We start from the raw sequence: 19582 nt of genomic DNA on the forward strand, positions 1-19582 counted from the left end.
AAATTTATATAAACTAAAACTATTTCTAAAGTTGTTAAATAAGTAGCAGCTAGGCATTAAAATATTTGTATGAAGATATCCTAAGCTCTGCCAAACAGGATGCATGTTGCTGTATAAAAGCCATCCAGACAGGACATTAAAGTTATGATTCTGTCATCTCCACATAGTCATGAAAAATACTTTTGTGAGATTTCCACATCCAGCTCAGTTAGAATATTCCCGCTTCCAACTAGACTGTACCTTCCAGTCATGCTTTAAGTCGAGTCTCAGCTATCCAACAACATTTGTTTTTCATTCTAACACTTCTTATCCATTCATGACAATATATGTCTTACAAAGAAAGCACATTTGTCCTTATCATTTCACGGATAGGAACAAAATTATTTACTCAAAACACTCCAGTGGCAGAGCTAGCAGTAAATGCAGCTTCCTGACTCAGTGCCCTTTTGCTGAGCCACACTGTGCTAGTCTAACATTCCCTAAAATCTGCAATCACATACAATAGCCTAGTTATCAACCCCCCATTATCTGTAACAACAGGTACTGTAGTGTTTGGCTTCTCTAAGAAATGAGAGACTAGCAAATATTAGGTATAATTTTCTGATTTTGATTACTGTTGCCCTAAATGGATAGTATCGTAGTTACCTCTTCCCCATCCCACTGTTCCTACTCAATCTTGTATTTTGAAACCATTTACTAAATAAAACTTCACTCTGCCAAGGGATCTGGAGAGACTTTGACCTATACAGTGCTAATATTACTCTTTTTTTAACAGGCTGTTATTAAAATGGGAACATCTACTCCAGTCCATATTATCAGTATGGGTTATATGTTCCTTTTACCTGCACTCCAGGTATCTTTTTTCTGTATTTACAGAACAATGTAAACAATTGTTACTGGGACAGCTCAGTGCAGACCTTTTGTCCATGCAACAAGTGAGTTTGTTCATCCTGTACTTGAGCTGGTACCACTTACCCTCCCACTGTCACCATCTACCACAGCACAGGGGTAATATAATGTTCTATAGGAACAGGTTCTGACTAAGCCTGCAGGCCTCCAGTTTTTCCTGAGGGATAAAAAGCAGAACACTCAGGGCTGTGGTTAATAGAAGGTGAGCAAAAGGCTTCCCAAGTCAGCTTGAAATCAAATGTATTGAGTATTTTCTTTGAATGTGTTCTCACAAGATATTCAGAATGTTTTCAGTGCTTCCTTATATAATGATGACAGCATGCAAGGAGCTTCCTTGGCAATCACAGAATGGAAATCTTTGCTTTGGGAAGCTGACAGATCTTACACCGTGGAGATGACTATCATTTTACCCTGGCAGCTTCTAGTCCTAGGCTGCCACATTTGGCATGGCTTCTCATCACCAGTATGCGCTGGTAGACACAATACATAACCTTTTTTAGTCAGGCTGCTATGATGAAAAGCCTATTCTACACTGTGATTCTGGCTGATCTCCTCTTGCCTGGGGTAATCCTAACAAATGAAGTGCTGCAGTCAGGAGTGAATGTCAGTATAGACATGTTCAGAAAGGGCAAGTTTATTGCTAAAGATAACATGGGAATAATACAGGGAAGTCAGTATCTCAGTGTGGCGATGCCCCCACTATGGACTCCTGTAACTTCAGACTCAAGTACACAAAGCCTACTATAGCCCTCTGTTAATTTGTTTTCATCTGGTTTTGTAACCACTTGGCCCATGAGAACACGTGAATAGCCACAGATAGGTTTAAGATCTGTTTTTCATATGATTCTCATGACATGGAGGGTTGTGGAGCTCAGGAGATCCCAGAAGAATCATCAGAAAGGGATGAAGGTTGTTCGACCTGAGCATCTTTGATCTTCTGTACACGGGGCTAATTTGAACTGGAAACTGAGGTATAGGTGACTATAAAAGGCAATAGTAGAGAGGGAGAAAAATCTGCTGCTTGGGATCCGTGTACCTGGATTGGCCATGGTGCTGTGTAAACAACTGGAGAAATCCAGACTTCAACTGTATAAATGAAGACAGCTTTTCCTGGGGAAATCTGGCCTGGCCTTCCATAGGCACAGAATGCCTTGAAGCAGCAATAGGAAGATGATAGAAAATTCCAGTGAATAAAAAATTTAGATAGCTACCTAGCACCCCAAGAATTTCTGGGATTGCACACGGAACATCAGAGGATTTGCGCAAGCTTCAAAACTGGGAAAGCTTGGGACAACTTGTAAATTGCCCTTCTGTCCTCACAAGTAGCACTGCATCCTCTGTCCCTACTCTGCTGTTGAGTGATGGCACTTCCACACAGTTTCCACACAAATTGGTTGCCTGAGGAAGACTCCCACAGAAGTGAGTCCTCAAGGTCATACTGAGATAAACTGAATGCTTACCCCTTCACTATGATTCTGTCAAATTTTCCAGCAGGTACTCGGAAAAATATTTCACTGCCCTAAAGGCAGGTTCTTAATTTACTTCCTGCCCTGCACGGTGTCTCACTCTTACTTGTGTTTTTCTCTTTATTTTGAGGGTAGGGGACTGGGTTTTTATGGTGGCCATGTTAATCGTATCCCTGGTGGTCACAAAGGAGTTTAATAAAAGGGGTGGGTGGCTGGGTTAATTATTTTTTCCATCTGTCTTAGGAGAAGAGTGTTTTAAATAAATACAGCTCTGTTGGAACAGAGGGGTTGCAAGGGTAACATTTTTTGTTTCCCTTCTTTTGTCACCCACCACCCTCCTTCCCACCCCCCAGTTTATTTCCTGCTGTGGAGACAAGTGACTTAATAAACTATTATTTATTTGTTAAAGATGTCTCTTTCCAGCACGAGCTTTCCTGCTGGGGAGATGAGTGTCTATAAAATATTTCCAAAGGTACCTCCTTTAAAGATTTAGTGGGTTTCCCAGTAGCACACTCCAAGTCTTGCTGCTGTAAAAGTTGCTGGCTGTTTTATTTTTCAATATGTCTAAGAGCCAGAGTGATGGAACAAGAGGAAAGTTTTGTTCTTCCACAATTTTTTTAATCAGCTTCTACTTTGAATCTCAGTTCTGTACAGCAGGAACAAACTGCCAAGCCAGCACTGAGCCCTGTTTTGTTTAACAAGGCTCTGGTTTAGCTCAACTTTATACCATGCAGATTTGCTAAGCAGGACTGAGACCTTCATTTTAAACAACTTTGTGAACAGTTGCTGAGCAGGGAGGCTCGAAGTTAAATTCTGGGCTTGAAGGCAAAGGACCACAGATCTCAGTATCACAATGGCCAACTCTGTTTTTTTAATGTTTCAAGACAAGTTATTTTTTTACCGTACCAGCATCTATGGAGGAGACTGTATATACAATAGGTTCCTGCTGCTCAGCATGGACTTTTTTTCACTACTGACACATCGATTCATTTTTTTAAGAGCAGGCTTTCACTTCTTTTTTTTTTTGCTCAAAATTCAGTCTGCCATGCTAAGTGCTGTGTCCAACACCTTTCTGCTTTTCTCGTAGAAGTCAGTAGAATATACTACATAAATACTGCATACTAAGTGTATGTATCCTCACAAATGGTGTACAGTTTCTTCTTCAATGCTACAGAATTCAGAATTATTACTGTAGTAATTATAGTGTGTGTAACAACCTTCATACACTTACAGCATTACAGCCTGGTGGCCCAGACAAGCTTAACCTGCCAACTTCAGGAGCAATGATGCTGTACAATATCATGCCATTTGCTTTTTGTAACCTCCCTGTGTTGCTTCAGTCCCAAAGCTACAGGTGAAACCCCACCTTTGGGTCCAGTTCTTCCTTGGGAGAAACCCTCAAAATTGATAGATTGGAGTTATGAGGGCACCAGCCAACCCAGTACCTCTTTTGTGTGAAAACTCCCTCCTTTATAGGGTTTTGGTCCAAGTTCTGGTTGCTCGGTACTGGTGTTGGACCTGGCACAACTTTTAAGCCTGGAGTTTCGCATATTAAGGAGCTACCTGAAGCAGGAGAGTACTCGGGAACCTTCCAAAAGCAAGGAGCTCCGTGTGGTTCTGTGCTTCCCCCAGGTGGAGGCATCTGTGCTGGCATGGCTCCGAGATGGGCACAGCCTCTGCTGAGAGCTTTCCTCAGCAGAGGGGAGAATAAGTCACTAGGGAGTCCCTGAGACAAACTGGCTGGGAGGAGGAGGCTGCTGAACAGAAGTCTACTGGAGACACAAGGAAGGAGAATTCCCAGCTTGGGAAGTAGGTAGAATAAGACTGAGATGACCAAGATATGTGATTGGTCACTCGCTGTCCACTGTTCTGGGTGAGTTGTATGTGAGATTCTGCCTGAAATCTTCATTGAACAAAAATGCCATCTTGCCATCATAGGATGGGCTCAGGATTCTCTCAGTGTTTGTGCATTACTGCTGAAAGTGTTCCAGGAATATTTGTGTTCACCACCTAGCTGAACTAAGAGGGGGGGAGCACTATGCAGGGAGGAGATAGGGGGAGGACTAAGAAGATTTGAGAGAAGAGTTGAAACATCACTAGAAAGAGGCAGACACTGACTTTAGGTTCTTTTAAGCCTGGCCTTACAGTGTTTGAGCCAACAGGTAGGACTCCTGCATCATCTCACATTGTAAGACAAGCCAACTGGATTGCCTTGAGCCACAGGTCCACACCAGGCAGGTCACTCTGAATGTAGCTGCTTGGGACATTAATTCTTTCCAATGTGTGAAAAGTTGCAGAGAGGTTGCTTCTCCACTAGGTACAAGGGGAAGGAAAGAGCCTGGAGAGGGAGCAGAAAATACTTCTGAAGTGTAACTACTGAAAAGATGCAGTAGAATCTGCTGGGAAGTGCAGGGCTCAGTCCCCTGTGACAATGACCTTGTGTTGAACAGAAAGAATGCAGAAAAAGTAGAGAAGGCTTGGAAAACGGTTCTTTTTTGACAACTCGATTGTCTAACCTCAGGAGGACCCTGAAGAGAGATGAACCAGTGCACAATAAGAAACCAAGAGACTGGATGTTGGAAGCAGACTGTTAGCCAGCAACGACTGACAGCTGTATAAAATTCTGGAGACAGATAATTGTAATCAGGATTCAGTCCCACAGAGACAATTAGTTATGTGAATACAAACCAGAGCACAACCAGCTGAATGGAAAAGAAATATTTCATTCCTGTATGAGACTGAAAAAAGCTAGGAAACACACCTGAAGAGGCGTCCTATGTACCATGAATGAAAATATTATATTATTTGAAACTTTTAAATTACAGGCATTATTCAACATCCTAACTATGTATACGTCTACTCAGAGTGGCCTTATCTGCAAGGGCCACTTGGAGTTTGTGGTTTTACCCCTGTTCCAGATTTCAGGTGGTTTTGCTTACACAAAACACTGGTGTGAAATTGGAGCATTCTGAAACATCCCTGGATTTAAAGCAGTGGAATTTGAAATCAGGACCCTTCCCTTAGCTTTGGCATCACCTTTCTCATTTTGTCTTCACTGATTTCAAATCTTGCATGTGTAATAAAGTAAGCACTTCAAGATTTGGCCCATAGCAGGAGTCATAAATTCTTTGGTTTTGAAGACCTGATCCTTCATCCACTGATGTTAATAGAGGAATTCTTATTTGACGTCATTTGGGAGGAACAGATCCCAAGGTGTTTGTTCTCAGGCATATCAAAGCAACTATTTTGTATTGAAAGTAAATTAAAATGCAGTATTCCTACATTTGCTAGGAGTGTAAATCTCAGCACCACAAATCAAATTAATTGTATATCTATGTCCAATATTTCAAATGAGACCTGTGACAGTCAGACAAGTTGTTCGATAACTGATCTTTTAAAAACATCAGAGCAACATTATTCAAAGGATTACTTCAAACTGCTTTTTAGTGGCTGAAGCACAAAATGGTCTAGATTTAAAGCTTAAGTATAGCAATTTAATTTGAAGTTTCTCTGTATTTTCTCAAGGATGCTTGAGGACAGAATGTCACCTGAATGAGCTACTCCCTACACTAACCAGAAGGTGACTGGACAATTTACATCTGTATACTTACTGAAAGGAAGGCTGAAGAATCATTTTTATTGGTGAGTCTTGCACCAATGTTATGTGGGAAAACAAGATCTAAGAGAGAAAGAGGAAAAAAATAATTCTAAATTGTCTCTGCTCATATCCAGCTTCACAATAATGTGATGATATTGAGGATAATTCTTACTGCATCATTTTTGGATCACTCCCCGTTTAGTTCAGCAACACACCCCCCACCTCACTTTTCTTCAGTTTTGTGCAGAACATTTCTGACACTATAAATTGACTATGTAGGGCTACATCCTTATTTTAGGAAGGAATGCTTCCTCTGCTTGTCATGCCAATACTTGGCTGTTTTAAATGATATATGTATTTTACTTGCTGTGGAAGTCTTAGTGCATTTACTTGTATACACATACTATATATATATATAAGTAAATGAGTTTCTATTCTGTTTTTCTGTAAAGTTTCTTTCTAGGGAAGGTAGCTATTTCTAGGTTTTTATAAGCTGATGGAGCAGGCTTGTCAAATATTCTTTATGAGAGAAGAAACAGGAAGATGGTTTGGTTTGCAGACAGAGGGTTATTGGGCAATTATGTTTTTTATAGAGCTGTTGTAGGACAAATCACGGGCCTGCTTTTGCCTTTGATGCTACGAGGCAGACGGCCCAATAAAGATCAGAACAAGGGAGGGCAAAGGGGGTCAGGGACAGAGCCTTCCCTTGGGGTCCCGCTTCTGCCCCTCGCCTCAGAAACCAGACACCCCTTCCAGATGCACCATAGCTCCACTGTGACCCTCCTGATGGGCTGTGCTGGGAAACTGGGAGTGCTCCAGGAAGCGTTCACCCTGCACAGCAGCTCCAGGGTTACATGGATGCTGGGAGAAAGCTACCCTCTGTGGTGTCCCGGCACGACCAAGGAGATTGTTTCCTCCCATGTCTATAAAAAGCCAATGTACATGAAACTTTGTGTGGAGATAAACCAGCTTAGCTTATGCAAGGTTGTATAACTGGCAAAACTCTCCCTGAATGAATGTATATGTCCTTTTTTGATATCTCTTTCCTTTTGTACTGTCTGAACTCATCTTTCAGCCACTCTCTAACTTTTCACAATTAGGAAGAATTCTCCTTGGGGCAAGTTGTCCTATCAATTTTTATTTTGTTTCACCTTCATCTATAGCAGTTGGTACTGGGCCTGTAAGAGAATCTTGGCTTACATAAACTACAAGTTATTTGTCTATGCCAATTCTTTTATATATAAAACAGTGTTTAGTAGAAAAGTGTGTTTATTTTGATGATGGGGATTCATCATAGGCCCATGTGGGGGACACTGGGGAAATCTCATCTCTGGAGTGCTCCTAATCTTCAAACAGTTCTGCTGCCATTTAGAGATATTTCAGTTGGGCAGTTCATTCCAAATACAGAATAGATAAATACATTTGGAAAAAAAATAGTGGTTGTACATTTTACATCATCTTTTCCTCATTATTCAGAGCAGCACACGATACGAACCTGAGCTACTTCTGTTCTGCTTTATTTTCCTTTGAAGACACTTTGACTAGGTAGAGATCATTTCCATATAAATGCTGTGAATGGTGTACTGGAGTTATCTTTGGGAATATCCTGCTCTGCTCTCAGGGAGTTGGTGACTGGGGTAAGTGTCAGAGCCCAGAACTGCATGGAAAGAAGCCCTGTACCTTCCATACTTGACTGGCCAAAGCTATAAAATGCATACATACACAGCAACACAGGTCCACCTAGGAAAGCTTGGGGCAGTAGATCTGTTAGAACTAAATTGTTTCATAGAGTTAAAATTGTGGCTCAGTTACTTGAGGCAGTTCCTGCACTGACATTTGGCACAGGCTTCCAAATTACCTATTTTGATCACTTTCACCACTTTTTTCATCACAACTGTGTTGTATCATGGACGTTGGAGAGACCAGAAAGAGGGGACTAAGGCTGCTAGAATCATACAAGTAGATGCAGTGTACGTTATATCACAGAAGATGGAAGTACTCAGTGTGCAAGTAGCAGATTTTGACCCCTGACTTTCCCTGCAAAGAGTATTGACCTCCTTGCATCCTCAGGCCATCACAAAATTAGCTGTTCAGAATGAGCTGAACTTAGGAAAAGAAAGGATTTATTAAATACAAAGTTGACTGACAGGGAGAGTTTTCACCCTTCCAGCATGCCACTGATCTACTTGAAAACCAACGTGAAAGGGAAGAAAATGTATTGTGTAATGAAACTCACCCGTGTTTGCTGTTTATTTGCTAAATGTTGGACCAGTTACGGAGAAAGTAGAGCACTGTCAAATTCTTACTGGAATAGCAGTGAGATTAACTAGGGAATACCTAAGAGACAAAGATGGATCAGTTCTGCCTACTACACTTCCTTTTACTGCAGCTAGTTTTCCTGCTTGGTAAACCTGTAAGCTTTCCCTTTCCTTCACTCCCAGTCACAGTTAGGCTTTTCCGAAGATGTCTGCTGCTTGTTTTTTGAGAAGTTCTTCAAATGATTGTTGGTCTGTGGCTGTTTCCAAGTGTCTGCTATAAACCAGAACATGACTAGCTACTCTTCATTGTTACTGACAACTCAGCTTCAAAAACTAAGTCTCATTCTGCACTCTGGCAGAAAGAGAGCTTTGAAACACAGCATTGGAATTGCCAGCAGATTCAGAGCCCTGTATCAGGACTCTCTGCAGGATATACAGGATTCTAATTTCCACGCCTGTAAGATTCCTCACTGCTTCAAAATGTAAGACTTTATGGACAGCTAATTAACATTGAGTGTATAAGAAAATAAAAGCTTAGGGCTCAGAAGGGCCTCCTTAACATGAACATTAGAAGTCTGAAAGTGTAGAAGATGGCTCAATACGGGGCTTAAATCTTTCCCTCCTAGAGCTGAGGAATCTGTATGTAGCCCATTGGCTGAGCAGTAGGTCCCTGACAATCTGGAGGATTCCAGGAACAGTCCCTTAGGCCTCTTCCAGTAGTCACGGGCAAGAGCCAGACAGAAGCACCAAGCACCGTGCCCAAGACATCTTGAAGACTTCAATAACTGTACATTCCCTGCCCTCCTCTCTGCCTCTGCCCCCCAGTCATATTTGACTCTGTAATTCACCTACCTTGGGAAATCTGCAAAATTTCACCTGTGACAGCTCTGCTGACAAACGGGGGAGATCAGAGCTTTCATCTGGGTGATGAACTGCCAGGCTGTCAGAACAGCAGAGTATCTGTGCCGTGGTGAGACAGGTCAGGGCTGCCGCGGGGGCTCTGCATCCTGACCTTGGGAAGGCTCTGGGAGGACTGGGCTGTACCTGCTCCTGCCTCTCAGAGTCTGCAGGACAATCAGGGCATGTTTTCCCTCACAAGGACACAGAGACAAACCAGAGACATCCCTGAGCACACACATGGCTTGGGGAATTGTCTAGGATCACACTCCATTTCTCAAATGAGGGCCTCCTACACTAGGGATTAATTGGCAGGTAGGTTCTAGAAACTGACAGTGAGGTAATTACATGTAAAATTAGGTCTTTTCATTTGAATACCTGACTCTGAAGCCATAGCATTATATTCTCCCAGCTGTTACACAGTACAGTTTGATCCACCTGAATTTTGGTATGTATTAAAAAGTGCCAAGAGTAGCAACTTGTTTTTCTGCGTGACACCATATACAGAAGAGCACTCTGTGAGTATTTAAGGAATTTCTCAACATGTCCTCTTCCAGCTTCCCTGGCTCTGGTCTTTGGAAAGAGAAGGATCTTGTCTGGACATTGTGCTATCTACTCCCAAACATGTGGTCTGAGTTGGGAAAACCCTGCATGCTTGTGACCTCCTGGATCAGCCCAGCAAACTGGAACAGAAAAAGAATTTAGAAGCCCCAGTTTCATTCCCCTTTTCTGTCTGAAGTAAGCTGAACCTACATCTGATTCTCTGAGTGGCCTGAGCAGTGTACTACTGTCTTCCTTGTGCCTAGGCTAAATACTTTATTTTAAAAAAACCAGAATAGAACTAAACCTGAGCATCAAGAATATCTCTCTGTCCTCAAATAGCCAACAGCCTTGTGTCAGTGCTTTAAGGAAGGTGCAAGATCCAGGGTTCAGTCAAGAAGCAAATGAGGGCTTTTAAGGAAGGTTATGAGTTCCAAGGATGAAGACTTCGTAAAGCCCTCAACTTCGTTTTAACCCCTCCCTACAGCTGAAGTCTTCTGTCATCTCAACATTAATTTCTGTCAACATGTGGGGAATTTGGCTGAGAAATTTTCCTATCTTAACCCGTTACAGATGCATTTTTCTGCAAACATCTTGACTGCAGGGTGACAGTTTCAAAGCAGAGACAGAGGTAGGAAAGGTGGGTCTCAGTGCAGTGAAAGCCTGTTATGAGAACATTAGTCATCTAATCCCTAATTCCTGGGGGGACTGGGTTGGTGCAAGATCACTTTAGACTTGCCTTGTTTCTCACAAGCTTTCCATTTGCATCCACTAACGACCATTGTAACAGACAGGATGCTGGGATAGATTTAGCTGTGATCTAATCTAATCTGACTCCTCTCATGTGATTTGATAGTGGCTCCAAGACACTGCCTCTCTAGTGAGACAATTTACAAGGTTTACCCAATTTGAGTAGTCCCCATCAGTGGAGTTAGGGAGCTGTGGTGCCTGTAAGTGCTTGACAGAAGGACAGTGACTTTGTTCATCTGAAGTGGGACTGAGAGGCCTCTCGAGGCAAGTGCCTCAGTGAAGAGCAAGTGCTATCATCGTTCCCTTCTTGCTCCCTTGAATTTAAGACACTGAACTGTTAAGATCAGTTGCCTGAGGTCAGAATGTTTCTCGGTGCTATAACAGCATTCTCTTCTCCTGGGGAAAGTACCGTGTCAGACTAGTTAGTACCTCCTTGCTGCTGGCAATTTATTTCTAATGGCAGGAGCCGGAATTCCCCTTTTTCCATAGGAGACAAGAAAGACAGCAGGCTCTGGCTGTTTGTTGGGTTTTCTTGCCTTTTTAAAATACTGTTTAATACTTTCTAAATGTAGTTTTGCTCATTCAACAGCACAGCTTAGTGCTTCTACACACCTATGTATGTTTTCTCCCTCCCCATTCCCTCAGCTGTACCAAGAAAGTTTGCAAGTGAACTGTAGCTTAGAATGTGAATGCCAGGTTAGCTGGACCAGTAGTAAAATAAAAAAAAAAACCAGGATGCAGCAAGGTGTTGATTGCAGAGAAAATTTATGACCAGTAGAAGGTAAATAGAGAGGGGAGAAAACTTCAGCATTGCTGGTTTGTGCCTTTAGATATCACCAAATAGCCTCAATGAACTCTTAACTGCTCAAAATTTTAGAAATAGACTCTTCAGTGAGTTTTGAGCCTCTCTACTGCTCTGGTGGCACAATAATACCCCTTGCAGGACTGGCAGTAAGGGCTCAGGGGCAGATTACTGCATGGGGAGCTCTCTCATCACCCAGTCTTGTGTGGAGCTCTCTGAAACTTAGGAGCAATGGGAGCACAAGAGGAGCACTGGAAAAGTAGGAGGAATATGAGTGTTTGGATGGTTCTGCACTAATGCTGTGGAGCAGTCCCTGGAAAGATGGTATAGTTAAAATGCAATAATGTGAAGGTCAGTATCAAGGGCAAAGTGTAGTCTTCCATACTTCTCCTTGCATTGGCAAAGGAACAATAAAATCTGCCTGAACATTTATTAAACCTTTTTTTGTTATTTTCTTTTCCAGTCACCTCTTGAATTTAGATATTTCAGATGTGTCCCAGAAATTCTGCAGAATATTGAAATATCATACCCACAGTGTTTGGGAACCAAGAGAAAAGTGCTTAAACTCTTCAATTATCTGCTTTTCCTCCAGTCTCCCTCCTCCTTGCCAATGTAAATCACACCATATTAAACTCCCTTTTGCTGTGGGGACAAAACTAAGTGCACAAGGGGAAGAGTGGGAAGGGAAAAAGAGGGGAAAGAACATGATATTCGTTCACTACAAAGTAAGCAAGTCCAAAAAAATCTTAAGTTTTACAGAAAATGCACAACATGCCAAGTCACTTGTCCCTGCCACCTGCCTGCCCAGAGCACGAAGGGGAATCTGTGGACACACTCAATGTCATTTTGGGTTGTATCACTAGACCCAGGAAATGATGGGAAGAAGACATAGATAGAAGAATCTTAAGGCAGCCCTCTTTATTCCCAACTAAAAGCATCAGAGAGGGGCTTTTCTCTCCTCGTTGTAGAGAGAGCAGAAATCCCGTTTCACCCTCCTGTTCAGAACTGCCTGCCTGTACCTGCTCCTCCTGCCTCTGCTGGTCTGCTGTGTGTGTTTGGAATGAAAGATTTTCCCTGCAAGCCCTGAACCTCTTCCCTGACCTGTCAGGCTCTTATCAGCACAGGTTCCTCAGTCGGCCACAGTGATTTACTGTCCAGGTAGTGCTGTTCTTTGTCAGAGATTGTGATCGAAAAGCCTTACTCTGCAGCTAATAAGAAACTCTTCCCTTTCCCTCATGTTTTTTTACCTTTCTTCAAATATTGTTTTACGAGCCCATTGCTTGCTATCTGCCTGACACAGAAGCTGTGCCTCAGGGCATCATTTTCTCACCTCTAAGCCAGAGGGTTGTTGCTTTGATGCTGGGTTTGAAGAACTTGGAACAACTCCAGGTAGGGTATCTACCCTGTCTCCCCAGGGCAATCTGCTCAGGTGAGGATAGTTGCCTTCATGGTTCACACTGGCATTCTGGGCTTTGCTGTTTTGTTTTGGTTTTCCCTGATACAAAAGGAAAAACGTTTTTTAAAGGGAGAGGGCTTGACATTTATCAGATGTTTGAAAATGGCAACATGAACAGGAATGGGAAAATGCCTGTTATTCACTGTATGTTTCTAAGGTTAAACTTCAATGCTTGGGCACTTTGTTCTTAAGAGGTCAAAGTAGCAGTCAGGGAAGGGGATTCTGGGCTGCAGTATACTTCCAAAAAATAGGAAAAGACAACTATCCTTTCACTACTACACAAATTCAATTGCTGCTTGTCGACTTTTTTTGCAAATGAGAAAAGTGCTGTTTTCTTGGTGATCTCAAGCAAACCAGACATTCTACCGCCTCATTTTCATTAGAAGCTTCCCATTAATTGTGTTATTTTGTAGAAAGATCCCATTTCTATTTCTGCCCAGAAATTCACATACTGAAAGTACAGACATAACCTTTAAAGAAAGTCCTGTCCTGAGATGCCTTGAACCTTGTGGGAAGGTTTGATAGGATGGACACTGCAAATGCTTTTTATCTTTAATTCAAGCACAAATACAAGAAGACGCACTCAGTTGAGATGATATTTCAAGCACAAGGCAATGGAGATGTCCAGACTCCTCACAATTCCATTCTAAATGGATTTTTAATTTTTTTCTCCTTACTTTACATAGAGGCACACAAGTGTGTATTTCACTATTTATCTTCATGCTGTAGAAATGTGTATTTTAGCTTATCATTTTTCTCAAATGCATGTTATTATCTCGGTGTACACCTGAATGGTGACTTGACAGCCTATCATTTTCACATGTTAGAACACATTTTAAAGTGTCTATCAAAGCAGCCTGTTCTTAGCATCAGCTCTGTCACCCTTCAGCAGGGCTGCTTATTAATCATCATTCACATAAAAAGCTGTTTCCTTTGACTTTGCAACAAACAGGAGAAAAAGAAAAGGGCAAAAAGGTAAAGATGCATAGATTCTTTGAGATTTAGTGAAGTGCAGTTGAAGCTTGCATGCCACCTCAAGATATTATCTTGTCAGATTCCATACATTTTAAAAAGAATTCCAGAGCAACAAACAGTAAGAGCTCCCAAGTCAATGCAGCACTGCAGGTAGTGACGTAGATCAGCAGGGTTTCTAAACATCCTGCAGTACTCTTTGCAAGTACAGAGGTGCTAAACCTGACATCCCCTCCAAATTCCAGCTGTAATTATTTTCTCTCCATTAATGTCTCATTGAATTTTCAATGGAAACATCATTCCTTGCTTTGTCCTGAGCTCATGTGTAACATTCCTCCATCACATTAGACGACTGCCAATTTCTACCCTGAAGGGGGCTGCAATTAAGGGGGGGGATTAATGCTACTCCTTGTTTGACCCAAAACAAGCTTGGGTCCTTGCTGAAGCAGAAACCTGCTCCAGCTATTCTATTGGGTTTCTTGGTTCTTGAAAGAAAGCAAGTGTGAACTTCACACCTGGCTTGCAATGTGCTGGCGCAAGAAAGTCAAGGGTATCTGTGTATCCTGTTTGCTGTTTAACCCGAGGCCCAGATGTGGAGGGCTGGGAGCCCTTGGCACAAGAGACTTTCCATGATCCAAAAGGGGCAAATTACTGATGCAGTGTCAAACTTAACAAAACAGATCAGCTTAATACCTCACCATTGATTTTCTTCTTCAAAAGGGTACTAAGACAGTATCTAGTGCAAAAAGAGCTCCTTCTTATACTCTCCATGTAGCTTCTAAATTGAATTTAGAGCTTTTGGTGGTGGTGGAGTTTTGTTCCTTCAAGTCAGTTTTGAATTTGTTCTGTGTATGCCAGGCATCTGTGCGATCTGCCTGGAAGTGCTCAGCCTCAGTGATTTTGGTTGAGAGATAGTTCTGTTTTCGTGGCTCTCAGACATGGCATTTCTCACCCTTTCCTGAATCTGAGCAGCACTTGAGAACCAAGACTTTAATTAATGATGGCATCTCAAGCAGCTGCTGGTGGCTGCCCTCTTGGAGCAGAGTACATCTCTGGTCGCACTGACAGCAGAGGGGGCAGGGGAAGAGAAAAAGAGGAGACCCGTGTGTACGGAATTGGAAACCTATCTTCTGCTTGATTGTGTTTTAGCAGGTAGAACTGAACTGTTTAGGACTGCTTAATTTTTTTTTGGTTCTTAATTGGTGAACCAGCAGTTCAGCACTTCAGTCTCCTCTGCAGTTTTCACGTTGCTCGTGTCAGAAGGGATGTCTCTCATCAGCCGAGTGCCCACTGGCACAGGCACTGAGTGTCCAAAATGCCAGCTGCAATTAAGCATTTCTGTTGTGAAGCCCCACAGTTTGTGCACGGTGAGAACAACTTCTCTCCCTGAGCACGAACTGGAACCTGCCAACCTCAGCAGCAAGAAAACCACGTGTCCTTTCTCAGGTACTCACAGGATCAGACACAGGCACACAATACAGAGGCTCACGTGTAGGTTAAGCAATATATGACCATTCTGTGCATCTACCCACTGCTTACAGAGAGCAGAGGTTGAACTAACCTCAGTGCTGCCCTCAGATTTCTCCCGAAACTAATGGTCTGCTTTGTGACTGCTTCCTTGGCAGCCTTGCTCCCTCTGTGTTACCAGTCATATTCAAATTCAGGGACAGGTTGTTTTTTTTTTTTTAATGTTAAACCCCCCTGTTACCCCAGCGGAACAAGTACAGTCAAGAAAATAGTGCATTTTTATCACTGAATCTTTTGCTAATGTCACAGAGCTGACACGGGTTTTACTTTTGTCCATCCATATTGTACACAGACAATATGTGATGGCATAGTTTAGCACCAGGCTTGGCTGATAAATCCGAGCTGAGGGAGGCTGAGGCAGCTGCCCCTCCCATTTCAGTGTGAAGTCCTGCTCATCTGAATTTAGCCTGAGTTTGCAGAGCCAGCAGTTCAAGTTGCCATCATTTCACTTGCAAAGACAGCACATTTGAGCTGAAGTCTATGGAATGCAATACAGAACAATGCGTCCTTCTCACTGGGGGGTAGCTCAAAAGGCTCTTGCTGGAATCCTCAGGGTTTATGTGGGACTCAGAGTTATCACCTCGGGTGGCTTGACCCACCTGGTTGTGACCTCCAGCTAACACAGTCCTTCATCCTACACAAACAGGGTTTTTCTCCTTGCTGCAGAGCAAACAGGTTTAGATAGTGCAGATATGCTTCCTTCAGGCCTGAAGGAGACAGAAGGCTGGAGCAATAAAATCCATTATATATATAATTTTGTATCTCCTTATCATGAACTCCTAAGAAAGGGAACTAAGAGGATCACTACTGAGAAAAGCACTATAATTGTAGCTCCTGAGCACCACATGGAGAAGATTGCCAAGGCAACCAATCATTCCACAGCAAGGGCAGAGGTAGTTGAGTTAAGATGAGGTTGTTACAAACCCCTGCTGTGCATAATCATATAGTAAGCAACGTTTTTAAAAGGCCCTTGTAAAAAATAGGACAGAGGGAAAAGGAACGAGAGAAATTAATTTCCTCCTATTTTTCTGCTTGTTCACTGATTGAGGTATAAGAGCAAATTATATGTGTGTCCTGCACCTGAGGACACTGGGGGCTGGCAGGGAACAGCTGCTTCCTTCAAAACAAGGCAGAGCTTCTAACACACAGGGCACTGGGCTAGTTTTACCTGAAAAAAATATACTTTTGTTTCTAATGTATTTTTAAATACGAAGTCTGAACTAAAGTGCTCTTCTAATGCAGAAGCTTAAGTCTTGGCTGTTTGTTACAAATTGCATTCCTGGGGGATTGTTTGAAGTCAGCAAGATCTTAGTGAATCAAATTTACTCCTGAAGTATGAGATTGGCAGATCAAATCTCTAAAAATTAAAAGGATATGTCCACAGAATCCCTCCACCATCAGCAAACTCCTCTGAAGCAGATCTTTCCCTGGATTCCTCCATTCCATTACTCCAAATTACTTACCTGAGCTGTTAGAAATCAGCTGTATAGCAGTACAGTGATTCACATGGCTGGATCATCAGCTGAAGCAGATAACTTTATTTTTGGTTCCAAATAACCTTTCCAGGCAGCTGTTTCAGTGGTTCAGCCTGTACTGCTGCCCCACAAACAGTTAACCAGCACAACAAAGCTATGGCCAAGTCTAGGTACCCCAAGTACAAACAACTGCCAAAAAAATCTGCCGCAATACTTCAGTGAACAGCACTTGTCACTTTTCCAGTTCTAGACACTGCTTTCCTCCAGTGACCTTCCACTTCAAACAAGGAATAATTACTGCTTCACAAATTGGTGTTTCCATTGGGTTTGCTCCTTTTTTGTTCTGAGCCATGTTCAGTTGCTGGCTCCTGCTAAATAGTTTGCAAACCAGACTGGAAGCGTTCTAGACCCACTTGTGCAGATTCCAATTTCCACAAGTTGAACTGACCCCTGTTTTCTGTAGCTAGAGCTGTGTCCATCATACATGTGAGCATCAGAGGTGGGATTCACCTGGGATTGTCCTACAGTGGTGTTCCTGTTGCATAGCTCACCAGTAGCCATATACCAAAAAAAACCAAACCACAAAACAAAAACCCCCACTATCTGTCTTTATTTGTATGACCTGAAACCAGATAGCTACAAGTGGTACACTGAAAAACTGAACATAAAACCTCATGGAAGAACAGATGCCAGCTAAAAAGCTGAAGCACCACAGTAGCCCGTGCTGTTGTGTGAAATTTTGCCTCTGAATAAATAATAAATATTAATGTAATAAATACGATGCTGATCTTTGCTTTATTGGCAATTAGCAGAGGTGATTTGTATTCAGACAGGTATCTAGTGGCAGACTAACCAAAGAGCTTTCCTGCAGTGTGCTCTGATTTAGTGATGTTACAGCTGAACACCAAATAACACTTGCCCAGACCTTTCTTTTGTTAAAATTGGACTTCAGCTCATTCCTGAATCTGCAAGATTGACTTTTCTGTATGTTTGCCCTTCGGTACCCCCCAGCTGAAAACTGACATTCAAGGAACTGAAAAACAAATTCTTTCGTTAACACGGGGCCCTTGAACAAAGTGGTTTTTCCATGCACATGAGATGACCAGAGATATGGATGGCTCTCTGCTGTAACATTCTGAACCTACTGATGTTTGCTTGTCCTGCCAATCAAGTTCCACTTTAATATTGATGTTTTAAGCCCCCACCCTTTAAAGGTCCTCGAAGTAATCTGCATATCTTTTCATTGACAGATTTAGCTCTTTCCCCAACCTTTCCTTTAGCAGAAAAATGAGCCCCAGTTTCACTGTTATCCCCCTCTTGCTTTTAAAAAGTCTTTCCTGTTTTATACATCACCTTCAGCCTGCAATACCACATCTTTCCATAAAGAATTTAGGTGTGGGGTTTGTTTGGTTTGCTGAGGAAGGATGCTTTTATGTTGAGGCAGACAACTGCAGTTGAGGTTGTTTAGGTTGTGCCCACAGGGCTTCTCACAGAGTGAGCAGTGTGTGTAGCAAGTTATTACTTGACTTCCGTGGCATTGCTAAAGAAGATGGGGATAATACTTCACTATTTCAATGGGGTACAAAACTAGAGTAGTGCTTGAAATCACGCTGAAACAGCCTCTTTTCCCTCAAATAGAAGGTGTAATGGAGGCAGTGGTTTGTTATTATTATGTATTTACCCAATCTCATCTAGATTTTACATGTTTTTGCCCTGTGGTTATGTCAGATACGGGAAATATGATTATATGCTGTGAAGTAAATTGCTCTTATTTGCTATTTTGTCCATAAAAGCTTCCTGGAGGAGCTCAAAGGTAATTTTAGCTGTGTCAAAGAGGAGTTTATGCACCAATGAAAGCATTATTCTCTTCCCTGTTCTCTTTTCCACCCCAAAGTGATTTGGGTTCCCCATCTCCTTCTCCACCAGGTAAGGAAGGAGCCCATCTGGGGTGGCAGGGCTAAGTGAGCTACTCAGAGCTGATTTGTTTATGAGCTGCACTTGCAAATTCATGTGTGCAAGCACAAACTCAGAGCTTGGCATGACCCATCTTTGAGACACAATGGCTCTCCCTTCACTTGAAGCTGACCACAGCCAAGTGCCCTTCTGGTATCACTGTGAATTACTGTGTTTGACAGAAATAATATAAACAGTATTTGTACAACAGCTCTGTGCCCACCTTTTCTGCAGCCTTAGGAAAAGAATTGGACAGCACTAAGGTCATCCAGCTGGTGCTGCTTGGGCTCTTCTGCAACTGAGCCATGGGTCAGTGGGCTCCTTTCTGGCAGCCTTTGGCCACCCCTGCTTTAGTCACTATGCTGTGGTTTACTCAGATTTCCACACACATTGTGCCTAAGTGTGCAGGAGGAGTCTTGAACAAAGCTAAAGAAGTCCTGCCTGGTTTTCCTGGCTTTACAATCCCAGTCCTGCACGTGTGCTCCTAGAAGCCTGGTGTGCATCCGAGTGGCTTGGACTGGGACTGGACAAGACTCCTGAAAGCCTGGTGTTGCAGCTTTGGTTTGGCTCAGAGAAGTCAGGAGCTTGTCAGTACTGCTCTTGAGGCTGAACACAGCATTCCCAGTCCAGGGAGCAAAGAGTGGGAGACAAACCAAGGTGGTCTACACGTTAACACAAGGCACTTTATCCAGTTTATTCCAGACAAAGAGTCTTATGTTTATGCCAGTGAAGTTTCACCATGAAATGAGAACCCATTTCCCTTCCCTTAGATTTGAAACAATGCAGATGCAGCTCCAGGTTATCAGGCCTGAGATGTGCAAACCTGTCTTTTCTCTCACTTCAAAACTGTACGTTCTGATGTCTCTCAGGTCAACATTTATCTCCCCAAATATATTGTAGGAGCAAAAAAATGTTATTAAAACTCTGGGGAGAAACTGGTTCCTTTCCTGCAAGACTTTGTTCACTCTCCCATTCCCTA

General features: G+C 42.5%; 1 long non-coding RNA gene across 3 annotated transcripts in view; it reads left to right on the forward strand.

Annotated features, from left to right (window-relative positions):
* Nucleotides 1-19582, forward strand: part of LOC125335422 — a 49720-nt gene that overhangs the window by 15712 nt on the left and 14426 nt on the right. For all 3 annotated transcript variants that reach the window (XR_007207450.1, XR_007207449.1, XR_007207451.1), the window contains exon 3: nt 5901-6017. This is a non-coding gene — a long non-coding RNA (uncharacterized LOC125335422). The remainder of the gene's footprint in view (nt 1-5900; nt 6018-19582) is intronic.

The sequence above is a fragment of the Corvus hawaiiensis genome, chromosome 18 (assembly GCF_020740725.1).
Source record: "Corvus hawaiiensis isolate bCorHaw1 chromosome 18, bCorHaw1.pri.cur, whole genome shotgun sequence".
Classification (NCBI taxonomy): domain Eukaryota; kingdom Metazoa; phylum Chordata; class Aves; order Passeriformes; family Corvidae; genus Corvus; species Corvus hawaiiensis.